We start from the raw sequence: 20,631 nt of genomic DNA, 5'->3' as shown, positions 1-20,631 counted from the left end.
ACCCACAACACCACTCATGTCCGCAGAGCTGTCCCTTCCTCTGTAATGGAAGGGAGTGGGTTCTGCTACCACCCGAGCTGGGGGTGGGGACCCTGGCACATGCCTGGAGTCGGGCTTTCTACCCTGGCCCTGGGCAGGGAGGGCCACGGGGAGATGAATCAGAGGCGGATTCTGCCTTCCAGTAACTCCTTCTTTGTTCTGCTGTAAGTGAAAAGTCAGCCCTCACCATCCCTGCTGCCATCCCCATGCCTGCAGACCTTTGGGGAGCCAAACACCCCCTCCCTGGGAGCGCCCTTCCTTCCCATCCTTGCCAGCATGGCCACAGACTGGAAGTGGCCCTTCCCAGAGCTGATGTTCCAGTGTGGTCCAGTTTCGGTCCTGGTGTGGAGAGAGGAAGTCCGCTCAGACCCAGGGGTTGGGAGGGCCAGGCCCCAGGCTCCAGGTCTTTTGTTTGAAGATTTTTTTCTGAGCACCATAGCATTGCATGATGATGACAGTCGTACTTCGCATGGCTGGACACAGCGTTTCATTCACAACGTGCGTTTTTCTCACTTAATGCTTCCTAATTATTTCCTTTGGCAATGATAGGATCCTCTTTCTTTAGGATAGCACCTGAGTTTCCAGAGCCACAGTTCTTCCAAATAAGGAGGCATGTGGCAGCCTAGCTTGTGGCTGGTGTCCAGCAGATCCCTTAATGGCTCTGAATGCCCATCCTCCCTGCATCCTCAGCGACCTGGCAGACTTCGGCCCAGGAAGGGTGCTGATTGGAGCTGTCTGGTCGGCTTCCAGAAGGTTACCAGGTGGGACCGAGCTCCTGGGGCTTTCCAGCTGAGTTTCTGCACAGCACTGGTCAGTATAAAGAAGCTGGAGAATCCAGCTGGCATCAACCCTGAACTGGGCAGCAGGTATTCCAGACCTGGCCACACGTGGACTCCTCCATCTGCCCAGCACCTTGGAGGTCCCAAAGTGCGTTCTTGCACCCTGTTCATTTCTTCCTTGCAGGATCCCTCTGAGATAAGCTCTGCTTGGGCCATGTGGATGAGGAAAGCGAGGCTCAGACTGGGAGGGTCCTGGCCAAGGTTACCCTGAGAAGATAGTGGTTAAGAGAGGGCTTTGACCCAAGTCTGTCTGGCTCATGAGTCTGACCCCACTGTGCCAGCGAGACCCAGCTGGGCCTCTTTGCCCTACAGACCAGCGCCGTCAGCCGGGCCAGTGCCCTGGCAGGGGCCCACAGCCCATCTTGCTCTTGCAAGACCTCTTGAAAGTGTAACACGGAGAGTGAGGCCTGGCCATCCAGGACCCTGGCAGTGCCTGGGTATTTTCAGCTCTGTGAGATGCGCCTGTTGAGTCAGCATCAGGGTCCCCAAGCCAGAGCCCTTCTGGCAAGCCTCTGCTTTACTCCAACCCTCCTGGCATAAAGGAAGTTGGTTGTCCCAGCCTCAGGCACAGCTCTTCTGGAAATCTGGAGGACATTACCTCCTGGCTGGCCTTGAGCTTGGGGCTTCATCAGAGAAACATATCAAAGCCTATGGCCTGTGGGCTTCTCCCCATTCACTGAGCAGGGATAAAAATCGTATCAAAATAGTTTTTGAAGAGCAGGACCCTACCAGTGTCATTGGGGCACATGAGGTGAGGCAGGCAGCCCTCAAGGCTCTGTTTAGCTTAGTTATCTTATCTGCAGAGCCCTCGGGGACCTGGTTGAAAAATGCTGTCCTGGCCTCAAGGGCACGTGGGTACCTACCTCTTAGGGCCTGGCAGCACAGTCTCCTCCTGGCGAAGGCATCTGGGTGCACAAGGGAAGGTAGGGCCATTTTGTCTACAGCTCCTTTGATTGGTCGAGCATACACCAACACAGGGCGTCGTCTGCCTGTGTGGGCTGGAGAGGCAAGAGGCTCCTCTGTCCTGGGGACAAGCCTGAGGGTTTCAGCTTGGAGATTTTTGCCTTTATGTGGTTTGCTTGGCTGTTCCCTGGGTACTCTTGCTACCTTCCATATTGAAGGAAGTGGACCCCGAACTAGAGCCAGATAGGACAGATGGGGAACGCCGCTGCTTCAGGCCCTCCACCACAAGGCTTCCTTGTGTCATTAAAGTACATACTGTCCTTTCCCACTACCTCTGGGACTGGTGTTTGTTATAGCCCTGGAATGTGAGCACCAGGAAACACTGAATGTCAGTCACCTCCTTGGACCCCTTGCCTCTGCAGGTGAAGCCACTGAGGCCCAGAGGAGGGAAGTGGCTGGCCATGGTCACCCAGGGTTATCACCATGGGTGACAGGCTGGGACCAGATCTGAGTGCAGCTGTGGGCCGGGCCCCTTCTCCCCAAGGCTGTGGCCACAGCCTCCTCTGACACCTGACAGCAGCATGAACTCAGCCCATCCCGGTGTTGCCCGGGGCCTCAGTTTCCTGATCTGTGAATTGGGTATGAGTTGCTTGCTCAATTCACCCCTGGGCACAGCTGGATGTGGACGTATTGTGCACCTGGTAAGACCCTGGCTAGTCCTAAGCACTGGTGTATGGTTCACACCTACTGACCCTGGCTAGTCCTAAGCCCTGGCATTATGGTTGACACCTACTGAGTAGAAACAGTTGGGAATTGATAGCTTTTCCCTCTGTGGGTTTTCATAACCATTGCTGGACACTGGCAGGGACAAACTTGGGAAAATATTGGGACCCAAGTGGAAGAGAGGACTGTAAATGAAAAACTAGAGGGGATAATTCCAGCCTCAAAAGGATGCTCGTTCTTATCACACTTTGATGTTGGCTTTGAAATTCTCTAGGCATGCCCTTTGGAAAGGGACTCCTGGAGGGCAGGGGCCTCGCTTCCTGGCCCCTGAGTTCACGTTGCTCAGGACAGCACCTCGTGGACCACAGATGCTTCACAGATGGGGGACAAATAAAGGAACCAGCAAGCAAAGGCTGTCTGGGCTGAGAACCACCCTCAGTCACAGTTGTCCTGACGCTGGGGCTGGCGTGAACGTTCCAGGCCCAGTCATAGTAGACAGCAGGGGTGGCGTGTCCCTGCCATGTGCTAGTGCCTGGTCACTGCCGACCTGAGGCAGGGGCTAGACATCTGTGGGGCTCTGCTGACCTTGACCCTCCAGAGCAGGCAGGCCCCAGGGCCGGAAGTCAGCTGACAGTCTCCACAGTGCTCCCCTGAGGAGGAAATGAGGAGGCCGCTGGGCCTCGCTGTCTCGGGGGTGGGGGTGGCAGGGGAGAGCAGCAGGAGGAGTGGGGTGCATAGTCCAGGTCCCTGGTGCCCGTGTGTGGGCTTGCGATTCTGTCCAGTGGCTGGGCTCCCTGCTACAGTGCCTGCAGTTCAGCAGTGAGGGGCCACGGCATGCCTTTATACTGCCTCCCCTGGCAGCCCTCTCAGCTTCATCCCTGCCTGTCCCGTGTAGCTGGGAGGACAGAGCAGAGCAGGCTCAGGAGGATGCCAGGCAGCACCCTCTGCTCAGCTCCGCCCCTCCAGCCTCCTTCTGCACGTTTGGTAAGGTGCAGAGGGAAATGGAACACGAGGGAACTGAGTTAGGGCCCTGGGGCCCCAGCTCCTGGAAAAGGCAGCAAGGCCACAACAGAGCCTCTGAGGGCAAGGTGGTGGCCACCTGGCTCTGTCTCCCTGTGGCACAAAGGGAGAAACCGAGGCCGGCAAGGACAGAAGGCTTGGCTTTGCCCCCGTGCTGAGTGCAGCGGGCCCTGCCTTGCTGCCACCTTTGCTGCAGTGGCTTTGGCTTTGGGGTGGTTTGGGCAGGAAGTGGCCTCTGAAGGGAGGTTGGGGGGCTCCCAGTGTCTGGCGTGGCTAATTCACATGCATGGAGCCTCTCGGTGTGACCCGGTGCCCGTGAGTCCTCGCATTTCTTTTTTCTTTGTTGTCTTAGGTTTGTTTTCATTCTCATTGTTGAAGGCAAGAGGGGGGTTCAGAGTTTAGGGCACAGAAAATCCACTTTAGGATGAACCCTTTCTTTTCAAACACATCTCTCTCTCAAAACAAATGGCTGATGGCAAAGGAATATTGGCCTCCTAGCAGGGCTGGGGACATTTGTACTGGGGAAATAGTCTGGAAATTGGTCATCTGCAGAAGTAGTTTTCCTTCTGGAGGAGGAATGCCTCACTTGGGGAGGCATTAGGTGGAAGAACACAGCGCCTCTGGAGTCCTGGGGTCAGGGTTCAGCTCTCGGCTTCGCTGTGCTCTGGCCAGGTAAGCTCTGAGCCGCAGCGTCCTCATTTGTAAAGTGGAGATGAGAAGAATAACCTGCCTCACAGGGTTGGTGTGAAGATCACACAGGCAATCCCATAGGCCAAAGGGTGTAGAGCACCTAGCACATCTGGCCACACTGGGTGCCTGGCAGATGGCAGCTGCTGTCATCCCCGTCATCACCATAACCACCGTTACTTTCAGCATCATGAGTACCACTGCCAAAATCACCATCATTGTCGTCATCCAGTGTGGAGGGTCCAACTGGAACACTTAGAAGACCCAGGCTCATGCCTGGTTCTCCGATTCAGGGTAGATGACACCTGTCCCGCAATGACCTGGGCCTCTTTTACCTTTGGCCTCCTCCAACTGGTAGAGAGTCCTTCCTTGGAGGGAGAGGTCTGCCTCCTTAGTGCTTACTCTGGGAGCAGGGCAGAGCCTACAGTATTGTAAAATTATCCTATACTTAATTATATTACTAAGAATATCCCGGCTCCATTAGGGAGATAAGTCGTCTGATAGATAATTATGTCATCTGTACCTGTCGCCAGCTCGTCTTGTTATGACGTTAGCTTTTACTGCTAGAAATATCTAGTAGACGGCCGGAAATCTGCAGGCAAAGTGCAGAGGGAGTGAGCCTGCGAGGAGAGGGCCTGGGCAAGTGACTGCCCTGGGCCTCAGAGTTCTTATCTGAAAAATGGGAACAGTAGTGCCTTCCTAAAGGCACCGTGGACTTAAAATGAATGGCACGTTTCCTGGGACTTGCGTATATTTGGTTGCTTATGGGGAATTATGTATATTTGGTTGCTTTCGGGGTCTGAAGGAGTGCAAAGAATCAAGTGCACACTTCCCAGTGTGTGAGGGAGACCAGGGACACCGCCAGCCTGAGTTCTGGATAGGGCAGCTCTCTGGCAGTAAGCCTCCATCTTACAGGGGGACACTCTTCATGGAAGGCGGCCTTTATCCAGCTGTGAGAAAGCAGACTGAGGCTTGATCTGGAAGCTTGTTTAGAACTGGCCTTGTCCACATCCTTGCAGTGGCTGGGATTTTGGCAATACCTTGTGTTATGCGACGGAGGGCAGACATGTTGGGAGAAACAGCTGCTGACTTGCCTGGAGGTGGGGCCGGCCAGGCCTGCTGTTTCTCTTTCCCACCGTGGCTTTGATGCCTGGGCCAGCCTGCCCTGTAGCACCCTCTCTACCCCATCTGCCATTCTGCTTGGTCAGATGGGTGGTCAGAGGGTGCCAAGCTGGTCCAACAATAGCAGGAAGGCCTCTGCCAGGGTTAGTTTGCTGCCATCTACTGAGACAACAATATTTTTTCTTGGAAGACGTGGAAACCTCGAAATAATCCAGGCTGGTGTCCTTACTCCCAGGTTAGAGGTTGAAGAGGTAGGTGCAGAAGGTTCTAGCTGGAGCCTATATGTTTCAGAGCTGGAAGGGACCTGTCATTATGTACCTGGTGAAACTGAGGCCTAGAGAGTTGCAGTCCTTTGCCCTGGGTCACGTAGAAAGTTAGCTGATGATGGGGCAGTGACCAGACCTGGCCTTCCACTGCTGCTGTTGCCTGCCTTTGGCAGTCTGCCCAGCAGGCCTGCAGCTGCTTCTGCAAGTCAGTAGGATACAGCTCTCATCCCCCACCAGTTCCATCCTGCCTCCCGCAAGTGGCTCGCTTGTTGTGGCAAGCACTTTCCACCACCAGTCTCTCCAGTGACGCTGCACATTCCTTAAGGGCTGGGACGGTGCTTTCTCTTCTCAGGGTGGCTTCCCACAATTACTAATCCTGGCCAGACCCCTTAGCAGCAAGAGGAGCCCGGAACAGGCAGGACAGGTGGACTAGGTCTGAGTTCTGTTTCATCTGTAGGACCTTGGGCAAGTTACTTAACCTTTCTGAGCCTGTTTGCTCATCTGCAAAGCAAAAAAGAGCACCTTTAGGGGCTTGTTGTTGGTGCACGCACAGTGCCTGGCCCATTGTGAGGGCATGGTGGAGGGCTCTGCTGTTGCATTTCTAGTGGGTTCTCCCTTGTGAAGTCCCGTGGCAATTATTCTTGAGGTCTCATGGCATTCCTATGAGGCAGGCAGGACGAGGTCATTATTGCCATTTTACAGATGGGGGAGGCTCCCAAGGAGGGGGGAGATGTGTGATGATGTTATGGCAGGTGGTGGAGAGCCAGGCCAGGACACAGCAGGCCGCAGCCCATCCTCCCCCAGCGTCCCAGACCTTCCCCTCCATGGAGACTGCAGGCTCGTGGGCACCAGGCACGTTGGGCTGGAGGCACCCACTGCCCATCTGTCCCTCTCCATCCTGGAGGTTTCCTACCCAAGGCTTGGCCATCTGCCATGCCCAGGCCTGTGGTCTTGAGCGTGGGGTTTTCCAACAGACGCTCCCAGAGCCTTGGAGCCTCGATGTGTCTTGGTTTCCTCCCAGAAGCTTGGCTGCTGCGGTGTTCCCAGAGAGAGGGTTTTCTGGAGGAGGCAGGGCGTGCCATTGTGCCCTGCAGGGCCACGCAGATTTTCAGCATCCTAGGAAGAACCAAGAATGCAGAAGTCTGGGGGTGGTGAGGCCTCAGCCAGCCCCATGGTGTCCCCAGTGCATTTCCTGTTGACTCTCCCCGTGCCCACACCCACTTCCTTTCCCATCCCTGGCTCCACCCTGAGCCCTCTGCTGGCTGATAGCTCCATGTGGCTACTGACCTGCTTCATGCACACGGGGCTGTTCTGGGCTTTGTAGGAAACAGTGACCACAGGCCAGGGTCATCCCTTGAGCTATGAAGCTCCTCCTGTGTCTGGTGAAGCCGAATACATTTTCCTTGGCTCATCTCAAGCAGCCGTCTTGGGTCTGCCCTCAACACTTCAGTGAGGTGCCCTGGGGGAGGGGGTGACCCCGAGGGAGACATAGCCCCCCTACCCCGTGGGTGACATGGGAAGGGTACAGGCCTTCCCTGCCCTCTGCTGCTTCCTAGCTGTGACACTGGACACATACCTTCCTCCCTGAGCCTCAGCTGCCACACGAGTGCGTTAGTGACATGCATCTCTGCTCACACGTGTTCTGAGGACAGTCCTGCTAATGGAAAGCTCCCGCATGTGGTGGGGTCTCGGCGACAGCTTTCCCTTTCTTCTCTTGCCTGTCTGTCTACAGGGAGCTTCCAGTTCCTTTGGAACTTCAAAATGTACAGATCAACACTCTGCTTGAGACCCTGAAAAATCTGATTGTCCTAGCTTGGGGCGTGGGGTTTATGAGCAAGAGAAACACCTGAGGCCTGGAGTCTCAGGGCTGCTCCTCAGAGACAGGGAGATTTGCAGTGGCTTTCTGCGCTGTTCATTAAAGTCACTTAGGCTCAGAGTCCCCATTTATGAAATGGGTCTAGTAATAAACTTGAGAGCTTCAGGGCAGTGATAACACATTAAATGAGATGATATTTTCCCATGTGCTTGGCAGAGGGCCCAGCACAGCCTGACCATCAGCACATGTGGCCCCGATGCCTCGCTCTGCGTCCCTTCCCAGTATGTGCTGCTCACCAGTCCTGCCTCTTCACTGAGTGTGGGCTCCTCTGAGGTGAAGGCTGTTCTCCTTCTGCTCCCAGTTCCCATCGCCTGGTGCAGGGTCTGCCAAGGGAGGGCTTGGTGCCCAGGAATGGGCCGGCCAGGAGGCTGGCTGTGTGAGATTCCATGGATGGGGCCTCACTTAGAACCTGGAGAGGTCGACACCCATACACCCACATTTGCCTCTTTGCTTGCCTTGGGTGCTTCTGCAGTGGGCAAGAGATGCCAGCAGTTTTCCCAGACTCCCTGGCATCCATCATGGCTGCTTCCAGCCTCCCCTTAAAGTAATGGGATGAATCACCCCAGTATTGCAGGCTCATGAGTTAGATAAGAAGGGAAGTCAGAGTTCACATAAGGGGGTTGGGTGGAGGCCAGGTCTCCCAGCAGCAGGAGGAGACTGGGCGAAAGAGCGTCACAGGGTGGCCATCTGAGCTGGAGGGCAGGGATACGGAGGGACCCGTAAAGCCCTGCACCTATCGGGAACCTCGTCTCGTGTATTCCAGAGGCTCCGGGCTGGGAGCAAAAAGACCAGGGAGGAAACAGAAGGCGCCGGCACAGCAATGGGAGGGCCTTGGCCTGCGGTAGATGCTAACAAAACGGTTCCGTTTGTTCTGGGATTCCTTACACGCTTGACTGGAGAATGGCATGTTTCCCCTCCTCTCTCCTGTCAGGCATTAGAGGCCTGGGGAAGATGTTTGAGCCCATTGCGGGGCCAGAACAGACATAGCCCATCTGCATTGAAGCCACGATGGAAACATTCTTGAAGGCACATAGCAAATGCCTAAAGAAAGCGAGCTGCACTCACACAGGCAATCAGAGGGAGACACGCTGTGATGTGGAGTGACATGGGGTCTGTGGAGAGCTGTCCTTCATGGGAGGATCCCTGACTCCATCCGCTAGATGCTCATTGTTCCCCCTCCGCTAGTCATGACAAGTGGTCCTCAGCTGGGGGCAACATTGCTGTGGTCGAGAACCACTGACTGGAGTGAAAGGCCTTGACCTCCCTGGTGGCCGCAGTCCCTGAGGCCCTGTTACCTGTTTGGCCTCAAGACAGGAAAGCTGATCCTTCTGAATTGGGCAGCGGCAAAGGAGACGCACCTTCTCGGTGCCCACTCAGCTCAAATGCCATGCAGTGTGGGGTGGAGCTGGGCGGCAGGGCATCCTGTTACCTGTAGACACAGAGGCCTGCTGCCCCCTGGGACAGGCTGTTTACCTTTATTGGCCCCACGTTTTCCATCCTGGCTATCCCTGAGTCCAAGTCCCCAGGAGCTGGGAAGGATGGTCACATGATGGTTTCTTGGCGCACTTCTGCCAGCTCCCGGGTGATGCTGGGGTCTCCTGAGCCCCTCGAATGAGGCCAGGCAAGCAGGCGTTATGCCAGACAGCCGCCAACAGTGTGCGTCGCTGCTTTCCATAAGAAAAGGCGCCTGAGACCCACTGCCAAAGCACAGAGCCATCTTGCCCATTAATCAGGATTTCAGGATTCTTGGAGTGATCTTAGCAACTGCCTGGCAAAATCCCTACTCAATTTACCCTCACCTGTCTGCCTTCAGCAGAGGCTGGGAAGGCTGTGGGTGGAATGGGGGTGGGGTGGGGAATGCTGCCGGCGTGGGCCCATCTTGGGCCCCTAGAGCCTGTCTCAGGGGCTAAGATTTTGCATCTCTCAGCAGGGCCTGAGGGGGCACTCAGAATTAGTGTTATTTTTATTATTGCTCTCAATTATTACTGTTCTCCATTTTCAATTTTAAAAAATTAAAGAGAAGAAGGTATTTTCCCAGTTACTGTCTTGAGGAAGAGGCTGAGAGAGCAGATAGGCGGTCTTACCACAGAATAGCGGTGATGGCAGGGCCCACTCTGCGCCTGAGGCCTCCAGGGAGGGCCTGAGTTGCCCCGGCTGCCCCATCCTATGCCGAGGGCTCTGGCCAGCTCCTTGTGGCAACAGGTACCCTGGGCCCTTGCTTGAGGCTGAACCTGGTCATGACTTTGCTGCGGTCCCCAAGGTGACCTCTGCTGGGTGCCTTTGCCTTGTGGCCTGGCTTCAGCCCTGCAGGTGACAGTCACGTGGCTCCTCCCCCTGACATTCAGGGGGAGAGCAAGAGGCAGGCCCCTCAGAACTCTGGATGTGGAGGGGCCACCATCACCCACTTAGGGACAGATGTTCTCGCAGCACCGAGTCCTGCAGCAGAGGGATTGATGCGCCGTCCCCTTCCATCTCCCAGCCTACCTGTCAGAGCAGGCTCTGGCTGGAAAAGCCAGCCCAAATGGCTCTCTTCGGCTTCCCTCCCCCATGCCCATCCCTGCTGCCACCCCCCGGACCCATCTGCCCTCTCAGGTCCCCTACCCACAGCCATCTGGGAAACTGACATCCCAAGCTTCTCTGAGCACCCCAGGAAGGTCACCTCTCAGGCCTCCCTCAGTGGCAAAACCCTTTGAGTGGTACATTTCTGAGCTGTTCCTGCCAGGAGGAAACCCTGGTAATTTGGAGAAGGGTTGCTGAATGCCAGGCAGGTCAGCCAGAAGTGATGTGCATTTCACTGAAAGAACAGAGTTGCCACCCACATCTTCATCCATTTCTAGGCTAGGAGCTGTCCTGGAATTCTAAAGGGAAAGAAGGAAGGAGGGCGGGCAGTGAGCAGCCCCAGTCCCGTCTCTGGGGGTTCTAATTGGCCTTTGCAGAGCCAAAGCTCCTTGGTTTGCTGGCAGAGGACGTAAAGGGGCTGTAGCCACTGGTAGTGCTATGAGTTGCGGTCTTAGCTGTCACTGGGTAAGGGCTGTGTGCCATGACTGTGCTAGCCCAGCTAACTCGGTGAACTAGCTCTCCTTATCGGCATTTTCCAATTGAGGAGGCAGGCTCGGAGGGGCCAAGTGACCAGGCGGTAGACAAATAGCTGCCAAGTGGCCAGGCCTGGGTACCCTCTTCCCCCAACTATAAGCAGCTCAAGGCCTGGTGGCTTGTGGCCCACCAGGTGTCCTGGGAGCAGGCACTGGGTGGTGAATTTACCTGAGTCACATCCTTGTTGGAGCAAGGCTATGTGAGATGACCCTCCCCAACCCTGCCAGTTTTGCCCTTTCTTCCCGAGCAGGTGTGGAGGCCCCTGGCATGAGTAGGAAACACTAGAATGTTCCAGAGACCCAAGGGACCAGCCTTTTCTGGGGGCAGATGCCATGTGCAGATGGGCATCTCCAACCTCTGGATGCCCTGTGTCTCTCTGAGGATGGGGCGGTGGTCAGAAAAGGCCCTGTCTTCCTAGCCTGCCAGCCACTCCAGGAGCCGCCCAGCGTGCACAGTTGCGCCTCATCTTCTGAGCCTTCCATCCTCACTGCTCCGCGGGGCAGCCCTGGGGGAGAAATCACGTTTTTAATTAGCCTGGTTCGGGATGGCGGCTCTAAAGCTCCGGGCCATGAATGCAGCCTCTTCGCCTTTGGAATCCGCTGCCAGTGGACACAATGTAGCTATAGGAATGAAAACCAGAGAGAGAAAGGCCCACAGGCTCAGATTTTTAATTGGCACTGTCCTCCCAGCCCTGCACCCTCCCCCGCTAGCCCTCCCGGGGCTCTGTTTGGGCGGCCGGGCCCAGGCGGCGAGTGATGGAGCCTTTCACAGCTTCAGACTGATTTAAGTGGACCTGTATAGATTCCTGCAGCCGCGCTGAAAGAGCCAGGCGCAATCACCGCGCCGAGAAACCCTGGGAAATTTATCAGCCACCTGCGCGTCGTGAATAGGGAGAACTGCTGAGGGCCCTGCCGAGCCGCCTGGGCTTCAATGGCCCCACAGCCCAGCCTCACAGAAGAGATTTTTCTAAAGCTGCAATTAATTTTTTTTCCCTCAATCAGTTGGAAGTTGCTTTCTTGCTTTGAGCTGGGTGAGTGCGATCCTTGATTCTGTGATTCTCCCTTAACCTGAGCGTTCCAACAATTGATGTTTCTCTCCAGAGACAGAGAGCTTTATTTCCTGTCGGCTATCGAGGAAGAGACATTTTTGTTTGTGTTTTGTGTGTCCTTTTCGTGCTCTTTCTCTTCTTTCTTTAAGATCATCGCAAGCTAACAGTGAGAAAAAAGGCATATGTGAGCGATTCTGCCTCGACAGGTCCCACAATACCGTCAGGAATGTCCGTTTTTCTTGCTTTCATGAAAACACTGTGGGGTCTCACTTAGAGGAGACAGTGGTAGAGATGAAAGAAGGAAGGAGAGGAGTGCACGTAATACGGAGAGGAGAAAGGCAGTCTTGCTGGACTGCCAGAGAGCCGTGTGCTGCAGCTTCAAGAGGTTTCTCCTAGACCGACCTCCACCCTGCAGGAACAGTTATGGGGACAATTCTTGGCTTATATTTAATTTTACAATGAGAACCAATTCTAGTGCATAAGAAGAGAAGGCCACCCTTTCTGCCTGGAGTCACTGTCTTAAAGCTTCTGTGATCGGCAGTTGCATGTGCCCGTGTCTCAGGGATCCTAACTCACAGGGATTTCAGGTTCCGTGTTCACTCAGGGACATTGCTGCCGAAGGATGTTAACCATTCTGGCTGCTGTGGCGGAGCGGGACGCCTGCAAGCCAGCCTGAGCACCCATCTGCCTGTTGGGCCACTGGGCAGGTTCTGCAGATCGGAGTCGTCAGGCTTGAGAAGGCGACATCTGGGCTATGCCGGGCTGCCCTTCTGTTTTGGCAAAGTCACTGCCTTCACTGCCCCACCCTTGAAGCTGGCTTGCTTTTGTCACAACCATTGGAGAGGCATTGGTGTGAGAGTGAGACCCGTCACTGTGGACGTGTTCACATGCATGGCGCTCTGGCTGTCCTCTCCTTCCCTGGAGCCCGTGCCTTTGTTAAGATCTCTAGGACCTGCTGGCATGGCAGACTGCCCGTAAAGCCTCTCAGCAGGGAGGGCTACTCTTCTTGAGGATGGGAGACAGAAGCGGCCGCCCTGTGACCTGAGCCTGCCCGGCACAGCCACTGACTGCAGTTGTGGTGACTTTCAGTTAGGGCTCCGATGGCTTGTTCTTCCTCGAGGAACACTCACGTTCTCAGGGTGGGCATGTATGCACACGCGTATGCACGCACACCATTTGTTCAGTTGTGCACCTGCTTTAGGCTTCCGGCTCTCCAGCTGGGTGACCTTAGCAGGCTCCTCAGCCTCTCTAGGCCTCTGTTTCCTCAACTATAAAATATCACTGGCACAGGCCTCCTGGGGGTTCTGGAGGAACCAGCAAGTCACGGTGTGCCAAGTTCCTTTTGCAGTGCCCAGCACATAGTTAGGGTCTAGTTCATGGGACCTGTAAGTCTTATCAGCGCTTGCCATCTTAATAAGACCCACCTGTCGACACCTGGGACAGAGGGTCAAGAAGGGGCTCCTCTCCTCTCTGGCTCCCAAGGAAGGGGCCTCTTGCAGGCACGGCAGATCCAGTGTGTTGGGGGTTGGGGGTGCTTTTCCCCTACGGCCATAGTGGTGGCCCCCTCGAGGATTTTAGAATCTTATCTCTGAGTTCCCTGTGACTCTCGGCTCCCCTTTTCTAGTGAACATGGGCCTCAGTGATGACACATGGTGTCTGGCAGTTCCTTTTTGTGGTAGCCACTTGCTGATAGAAGGAGAGGCACCTCCCCAATGGGTTCTGTGCTTTCTCTGAAGCACCAGACGTTGGTGCCAGGACAGAGTCAGCTCATCTCCTAACTTGGGCTGAGCCAGTGGTGGTCTCAGCCAGAGGCTGGGGCCCTGCCCTGAAGCTGGTCTTGGGGTAGCGTTCTCACTACTCCACCACAGCTCACACTTCCCATCTGCACTGGAAGGGTCACTGGGGGCTCAGAGTTAAACTGGCCCCAGCATTATTGGTCACTGTAGAAATTGCAACATCTTGAAGTGAATCCAGCATAGCGAGGAAGAGGTATGTGTGTGACGTGTGAGCATTTACCTTTAAGAGAAGGAACTGGATGAGAGCCAGTCAGGGTCCCTCGGAGGCTGCCTGGGACTCTGGACAGCCCCCGAGGGTGTCTGCTCTGGGCACTGTGCTGGTTTCTTCCTGTTTTGTCTTACTGGTTTTGTCTTCTGGGTGCTTTCAGCCTCTCCCACACACATCATTTATCATCTAGGCGGGGTATGCTCCAGAAGAAAGTAAAATACCCACAGCCTCTGTCCCTTCCTCCCATCCGGCTGAGGGCTCTTCTTAGTATGGGGTCAGCGGGGCGTGCCCTCCACGGCCTTTGCCAGGCTGTTGCCTCACTCTGCTCTGCCGCAGGGAGGCCTGTCTTTTTCCTCCTCCTCTCATCTTGCGCTCGGGGCCGTACTGCATGGTGGTCAGTGCTTGATCCCAGGTTCAGACTGCTGGTGCTCAGATCCTCCCCACTCATTCTGTGTGTGGCCTCACCAAACCTCTTACGACAGTAGCGCCCCTCCCAAGGCTGAGGTGAGGGTTTAGTGGGACGATCCATGGAGCTCAGGGTGAATTCTTAGTAAACATTAGCTCTGCCATCATTCGAGGCTCTGCAGCTGCTAGGACACCAGAACGAACCTCCAGAAATGCCCTGCCTTTGTTCCCAGGACAAGACAAGATTCTAGGGGATGACGGACTGGTGGGATTTATGGCATCTCCACCTTTGGGTTGGTTTTCTGCACAGGAAGAAACATGTGGATTTAAGAATGATTTACGGCGGCTCCAAGCCCTGCACATTCTTCAGGGGCCATCTTGATGTGCCCCCCTACTCCCCTTGTTATCCCAGCCACTGCCTGCCCTTTTCTGGGCCAAAGCTTGGCTGCTCAGGAACACGATCCCTCCCCAGCCTGCCGTGCGAGCTGTGCAGGCTGAGGGTGCTGGCCGGAGAGGCGTGGAGGGCCCGAGGCTGTGCTGCTCCTCACACTCACAGACAGGCTCAGGGGTTGCACCCGAGAATGCACCTGTAGCAAGGGGCAGCCGTCAGGGCTCCCTGAATTGCCTTCTTTGCTGCTCCAGTTGTTGGGGTGGCTCTGCCCAAGGGCCTTCAGCCTTGTAGTTGGGAATTTTTACCAAGCAGCAGGCAAGGCTTGCTGGGGGTTCCTAGGGGTAGAAAGTGATTTTCTGCTGTCCTGAATTCTGGTGTTTTATGGTAGCAGTGGGGTGAAGCGTGGTGGTTAAGGGTGGGTGCAGGCTTTGAACAGACGGATCCGATTTGAACCTGGCCCTGCCACTGCCTCTCGGTGGGAGTTTGCCCAAACCAACCTCTGTCTCTCCAGGTGTAAACAGGAGGCTGGCAGAGCCTGTCCCTTGTGCCTGGATGATGAGCTGATGGAGGTGAGAGATCCCCTTGTGCCCGCCCCAGGCATCTGTCTCCAGCACTTTCACTCAGACGCAGCTAGGTACTCTGGGATGCGGGCACTGTGTTTGTATATTCTGCCAAGCATTTAAACAGTAATGAACAAAAGGAGAAAATATAGAAAGTGGGGGGAAAAAGCCTATCAGGAAATTCATAGTTATGTTGAGGTGTGTCCCTGGGAAAGTCAAAAGAACAGAGACCCACCCCGGCCAACCCTTCAGGAGCCTGAGTTGGGCCTCCGAGTGGGAGCCCCACCTGCCAAGCACCCTGGGCCTTGAGCTGGGCCTTCCCAGGACCCCTCCTGATCCAGCCTGCACAGCCACTTCGAGAGGTCTGCCTCGTGATGCCCACCATGACCCGCCCAAGGCCACTCAGCTAGACAGGGCAGATTTTCTATTTCTGTATCTGTTTGGTGGCAAACAGCATGCCCCAGGCTGCATGCCCACTGCTGAGGATGGGCCCTGTCTTCAGCCCTCTTGGAGATCTCCTGGCACCTCCAGTACCCTTTAAGGAAAGATTTCCTGAGTGCCTGAACCTGGCACAGAATCCTGACCTCCAGCTGGGGTGGGTCTGGCCCAGTCCTGGTAGAAAATACAGAACCCCACCCGCCATGGCCCACGCCTGAATCCCTGTGGTCCAGAAGCCCTGAACTAGGGGCTCCCTGTCAGGCGTCACATTGGGTTAGAGGGACGGGACTTATATAGGCAAGAGGCTGAGCCACCCCAGGAAGGGTCCCTGGTGGGTAGGTCTGGGATGAGTCTCCCCACATCTCCACCCAATAGCTAAGCAAGTGTTTGGTTTGCCTCCAGGTGAGAAAAGCCTTAGCAAATGCAGTCTCCAGCAGGTCCTCTGGGGCTCAGGGAACACCAGGGCCCCACACACTTTGTCCCCACCACTCACTACTGGCGCTGCAGGTGGGGCCAGCTGAGCCCAGAGGAGCAGAATGTGCCCAGGAATGTCCTGCCCTGCCACACCCACCACCAGCGGGCATGTCCATGGCCAGCTTCCCTGCTGGACGTGCTGGGACGTGCTGGCCAAGCCTTGCTGGTCTGCCGCCTTGTCCTCGCCCCTGAAGGGCTCCAGTAGCCAGCGAGGGCTAGCATGGCCTCCCCTGTCCCCAGCATGCCTGGGATCTCTGCTTTCATGGACTGTGGGTGGGGTGAGGTGGTCAGTGGTTCTCCTTGTGCAGCATCTGCCTGGGGCTGCTCGTGGGCAACATGGGCCACTCCCTCTGTCGTGGTGCAGCTGGCACCATCAGGTGCTGTTCAAACCCCTCTGAGCCCTGAGCTGCTTGTGATCTCATTTCAACTCCATGCAGCCCCTCCCACTCTAGGGCAGTTTTATTTCCCCATTTTACAGATGGGAAAAGAGAAACTCAGATTGCGTAACATGCCCAAGGAAGTCCTAATGTTTTGTTTTGTTTTGTTTTTGAGGTGGAGTCTCTCTCTGTCACCCAGGCTGGAGTGCTGGAGTGCAGTGGCACAATCTCGGCTCACTGCAAGCTCCGCCTCCCGGGTTCATGGCATTTTCCTGCCTCAGCCTCTCAAGTAGCTGGGACTACGGGTGCCTGCCACCACGCCCTGCTACTTTTTTTGTGTTTTTTAGTAGAGACGGGGTTTCACCGTGTTAGCCAGGATGGTCTCAATCTCCTGACCTCGTGATCCGCCTGCCTCGGCTTCCCAAAGTGCTGGGATTACAGGTGTGAACCACGGCGCCAGGCCCGGTCCTAGTGTTGAGAGGCAGGATCCCACCCCAAATGGATCATCATTTCAGTCCTTCATTCAGCCACCTGACCCTGTTTTCCCAGGCATCAGGGATGCAGCACACAGAGGCACTCAGACAGGGAGGGCACCAGCTCCTGGGTGTGGGGGGCTCCAGGATGGAGAGTGAAGTTCCTCTGCCTGGACAGAGAGCCTCCACGGAGGCTTTGATAGGGCTGCGGTGGCTGTTTCAGCTGGGCTGTGCAATGGGAGGAAGAGTCTTTCGGGAGAGAGAGGTTTAGGAAGCGGGTGATCCTGGCCTATGGAGGGCACTCCATGGGAGGGGCTCCATGTGTCCAGGGGCGCCTGAGTAGGCAGGGAGAGTATGAGTGAGATTGGCCTGGAGATGCCAGGCCTTTAGCCCTGGAGTGAGGTGTTTGCTTTTTATTCTGAGAGCTTGGGGAGGAAGGTGCTGGATCAGGTTTGAGACACGTTGAGCTGAGAGGACCGTGGGACATCAACAGGGACATGCCCATTGGGTCTGGAGCTCAAGATGGGATCTGGCCTATAGGTGGCCATTAGGGCCACTGTGGTCAGCAGTACAGGTCTGAGTTGGATTTGGTGCCCGGTCGCAAGTTGCATCGAAGCTAGTCTCGGTGCAGTGGCTTTGCAGGGTAGGGCAGGGACACCTGGGGCTCATGCTGAAGATCCTCATTGTGCAGATGGGCCCAGAGCAAGCAAGACTTCCCCAGGGCATGCCCAGCACAAGGCGGCTGGAGCCAAAGCCAGGCACCCGCGTCCTGCCAGGTACGTCCTGGACCCGCGCTGCCTCATGACATGTCTGGTTGTCTCCTGCCACCTGCGGACCCTGTGAGGCCCAGCACCAGCAAGGGTGACCCAGCCCCTGCTCAGAATGGAGGAGAGATGGAGGTCCCCAGAGATGCATTTAGACCCCATTTCCAAGGGGGCCCTCTCGAGTGGGAGCAGGGAGCATTTTGTCAGTCAGAAAGGACAGCCTCTGGAGGGTTGTGGTGACTGCTTGCTTCTGGAGTTTTCTGTGCTGAGGCCTCTTTGGGCAGATAAATCAGTTGTGTTTCTGCAACGCTTGCCTGCCTTCTCCTTATGACTTCTGTTTCGATGTTGGGAGGAAAGAAGTCTCGCTCCCCCCAAATCGAGAGGAAATCTAGCTGCATCTGACTCTGAACTCTGCCTCTGCATCTCTTCTGCTTGGTGGGTGTGAAAACACGGCTGGTGGAAGCGGGGCTCCAGCTTCACAAACATCAGAACTGCAGACACCTGGCCCAGGCGTCCGTGTTCTGTGTGTCCTGCGGCCACCGAGGCTGCTCACAGACACGAGAGGCCATTCCTCACCCAGAACCATTAGTGACAAACAGGCAGCCTCCTCCTCTAACCTCCGCAGGATGGGGCCCGGCCTGGCAGCTGCCCCCAGTGGCTAACGTGGGCCTTTGTGGACAAGGCAGGTGCAGCTAAGGCTGCAGGCGCAAAGCAGCCCCAGGGTGGGCGGGCAGGGGGCCACCTGAACCTCTGTAACAGCAAAACAGTGAGTGTTTTCCTGGGATCTCCCTCTTCCTGTTGTTCTGTGAAAGCACCTACCAGCCATGTGAAAAGCCACCCAGCTAACCACCCACATGCAGGCGTCTGGCACAGGGTGGCTCACTGGCTGTTCAGGGGTCGGCCCCTCCTGATGTTTGCATGTCCCCATTGTGTGAAACTCAGATTTAATTTGGTGATTATTAAGTGCAGGAACCTGGGGCTGGTAGAGGTTTTTTGTCCACAAATTTTGCAAAGTGCCATTAAAAAAAATGCATACGCTTTGTTGCTACCAATAAAGAGAAAAGGAAAGAAAAGAACTTTGGTAGAGAAACACTGAGAGATTTTAATATGGAGATGGGGTGGGGATTCTAGCTGGGAAAACAAGTGATCATGTGAATAGGATTTTGGCCTTTTCTAACTTAGTGTGTTCTCTGCTCTTAAGATAAATACACACACACACAGATAGACGTGGCATTTCGTTTTCGGATAGTACATTCACGTGTTCGAAAATTAAAACAACATACAGAGTAAACTCTTGCCCCATCTCTTCCATCCCCCATGCCCTCAGACAGACCACTAGTTTCTTGTGCTCCTTTTTACAATACAAGCAAATAGAAATTTCAATTCTTACTATAACAAAGGAGATAATAGCATGCAGTACATATCTTGCTGTACCTTGTTCTCTTGAATAGTAAACCCTGGAGGTGTTCTCATGCCCTTTTTCTGGCTGCATGGTGTTCCACTGCACAGATGTGCCCACTTTGCGGGGTCCCCTGCCGACTCTTCCGGGCTTCTTCAGCTGTGAATTTCAAGTGCATGAGTCCCTTTGGGCATGTTAGATCCGTCTTCTGCAGGGTCTGTTCCCGTCGGGATTGCTTGGTCACACGTCGTGTGCCTTTGGCCTCTTGGAGAATGTGGCCAGGTTAACGCTGTAGGAGCCCTTCCTCCCTGCATCTCAGAGGGCCACGTTCAGGGTGGTTTGTTTGCCACTCCCCTCTCAGTAGAGGCTGGTCCAGCATTTGACATTTTCCCAACCAGATAGGTAAACGGTTTCTCTGTCATTTTAGTTTGCATTTTTCTAATCAATTGAACATCTTTTGTATATTTAAAGGCTACTTTTATGTCCTTTTCTGTGTTCTTTTCATTTGCCCTTTTAAAATAATTATGTCGGCCGAGCATGGTGGCTCACATCTGTAATCCCAGCACTTTGGGAGGCCGAGGCGGATCACAAGGTCAGGAGTTCGAGACCAGCCTGGCCAATATAGTGAAACCCTGTCTCTACTAAAAATACAAAAAGTTAGCTGGGTGTGGTGGCGGGCCCTGTTTTCCCAGCTACTCGGGAGGCTGAGGCAGGAGAATTGCTTGAACCCAGGAGGCAGAGGTTGCAGTGAGCCGAGATCATGCCACTGCACTCCAGCCTGGGCGACAGAGCAAGACTCTGTCTCCAAAAACAAAAATAAAAATAAAAAATAAAATAATTGTGTCATTGGTCGTTTTCTTCTCAATTGTATATCAGGGAGATTAATTTTTGCCTGTGATATGAGTTACAAATATTTATTACTAATTTGCTCTTTGTTTTCTGACTTTGCTTTTGACATTTGAGCTTTATTGAGATATAATTCATATACCACACAGTTCACCCATTTAAGGTGTACAACTTAGTGGTCTTGAATATATTCACAGAGTTCCACAGCCATCACCACAATCAATTTTAGAACATTTTTATCACCTCAAAAGAAAGTCCATACCCCTTAGCAGTCACTCCCCATCCCCTTCAGCCACCCCCACTCCCAGCCACTGGCAACCACAAAACTGTGTTCTGTCTCCATGGGTGTATTAGTGCGTTCTCACGTTGCCATAAGGAAATACTTGAGACTGGGTAATTTTAAAGGAAAGAGGCTTAATTGACTCACAGTTGTGCATGGCCGGGGAAGCCTCAGGAAACTTAAAATCATGGCAGAAGGGGAAGCAAACACATCCTTCTTCACATGGCAGCAGGAGAGAGAAGTGCTGAACAAAGCCCCTTATAAAACCATCAGATCTCGTGAGAACTCACTCACTATCACGAGAGTAGCATGAAGGTAACTGCCCCCATGATTCAGTAACCTTCCACTGCGTCCCTCCCACAAAACGTGGGGATTATGGGAACTACAATTCAAGATGAGATTTGGGTGGGGACACAGCCAAACCGTATCAGTGGGTTTCCCTATTCTGGACATTTCATATCAATGGATCCACGAAATATGTGGCCTTTTGCGTCTGGCTTCCTTCACTTAGCATCATGCTTTCAAGGGTCATCCACACCATAGCATGTATCAGTATCTCCTTTCTTTTTATGGCCAAATAATATTCTGTTGTACAGCTAGACCA

At 54.5% G+C, this 20,631-nt stretch overlaps 1 protein-coding gene across 1 annotated transcript in view; it reads left to right on the top strand.

Annotated features, from left to right (window-relative positions):
- Positions 1-20,631, top strand: part of FAM53B (family with sequence similarity 53 member B) — an 88,007-nt gene that overhangs the window by 52,504 nt on the left and 14,872 nt on the right. The window lies entirely within an intron of this gene.

The sequence above is a fragment of the Pongo abelii genome, chromosome 8, assembly GCF_028885655.2.
Source record: "Pongo abelii isolate AG06213 chromosome 8, NHGRI_mPonAbe1-v2.0_pri, whole genome shotgun sequence".
Lineage (NCBI taxonomy): Eukaryota > Metazoa > Chordata > Mammalia > Primates > Hominidae > Pongo > Pongo abelii.
Note: the sequence above shows the minus strand (reverse complement) of the source record. Positions and strands in the feature narration are given on the sequence as shown.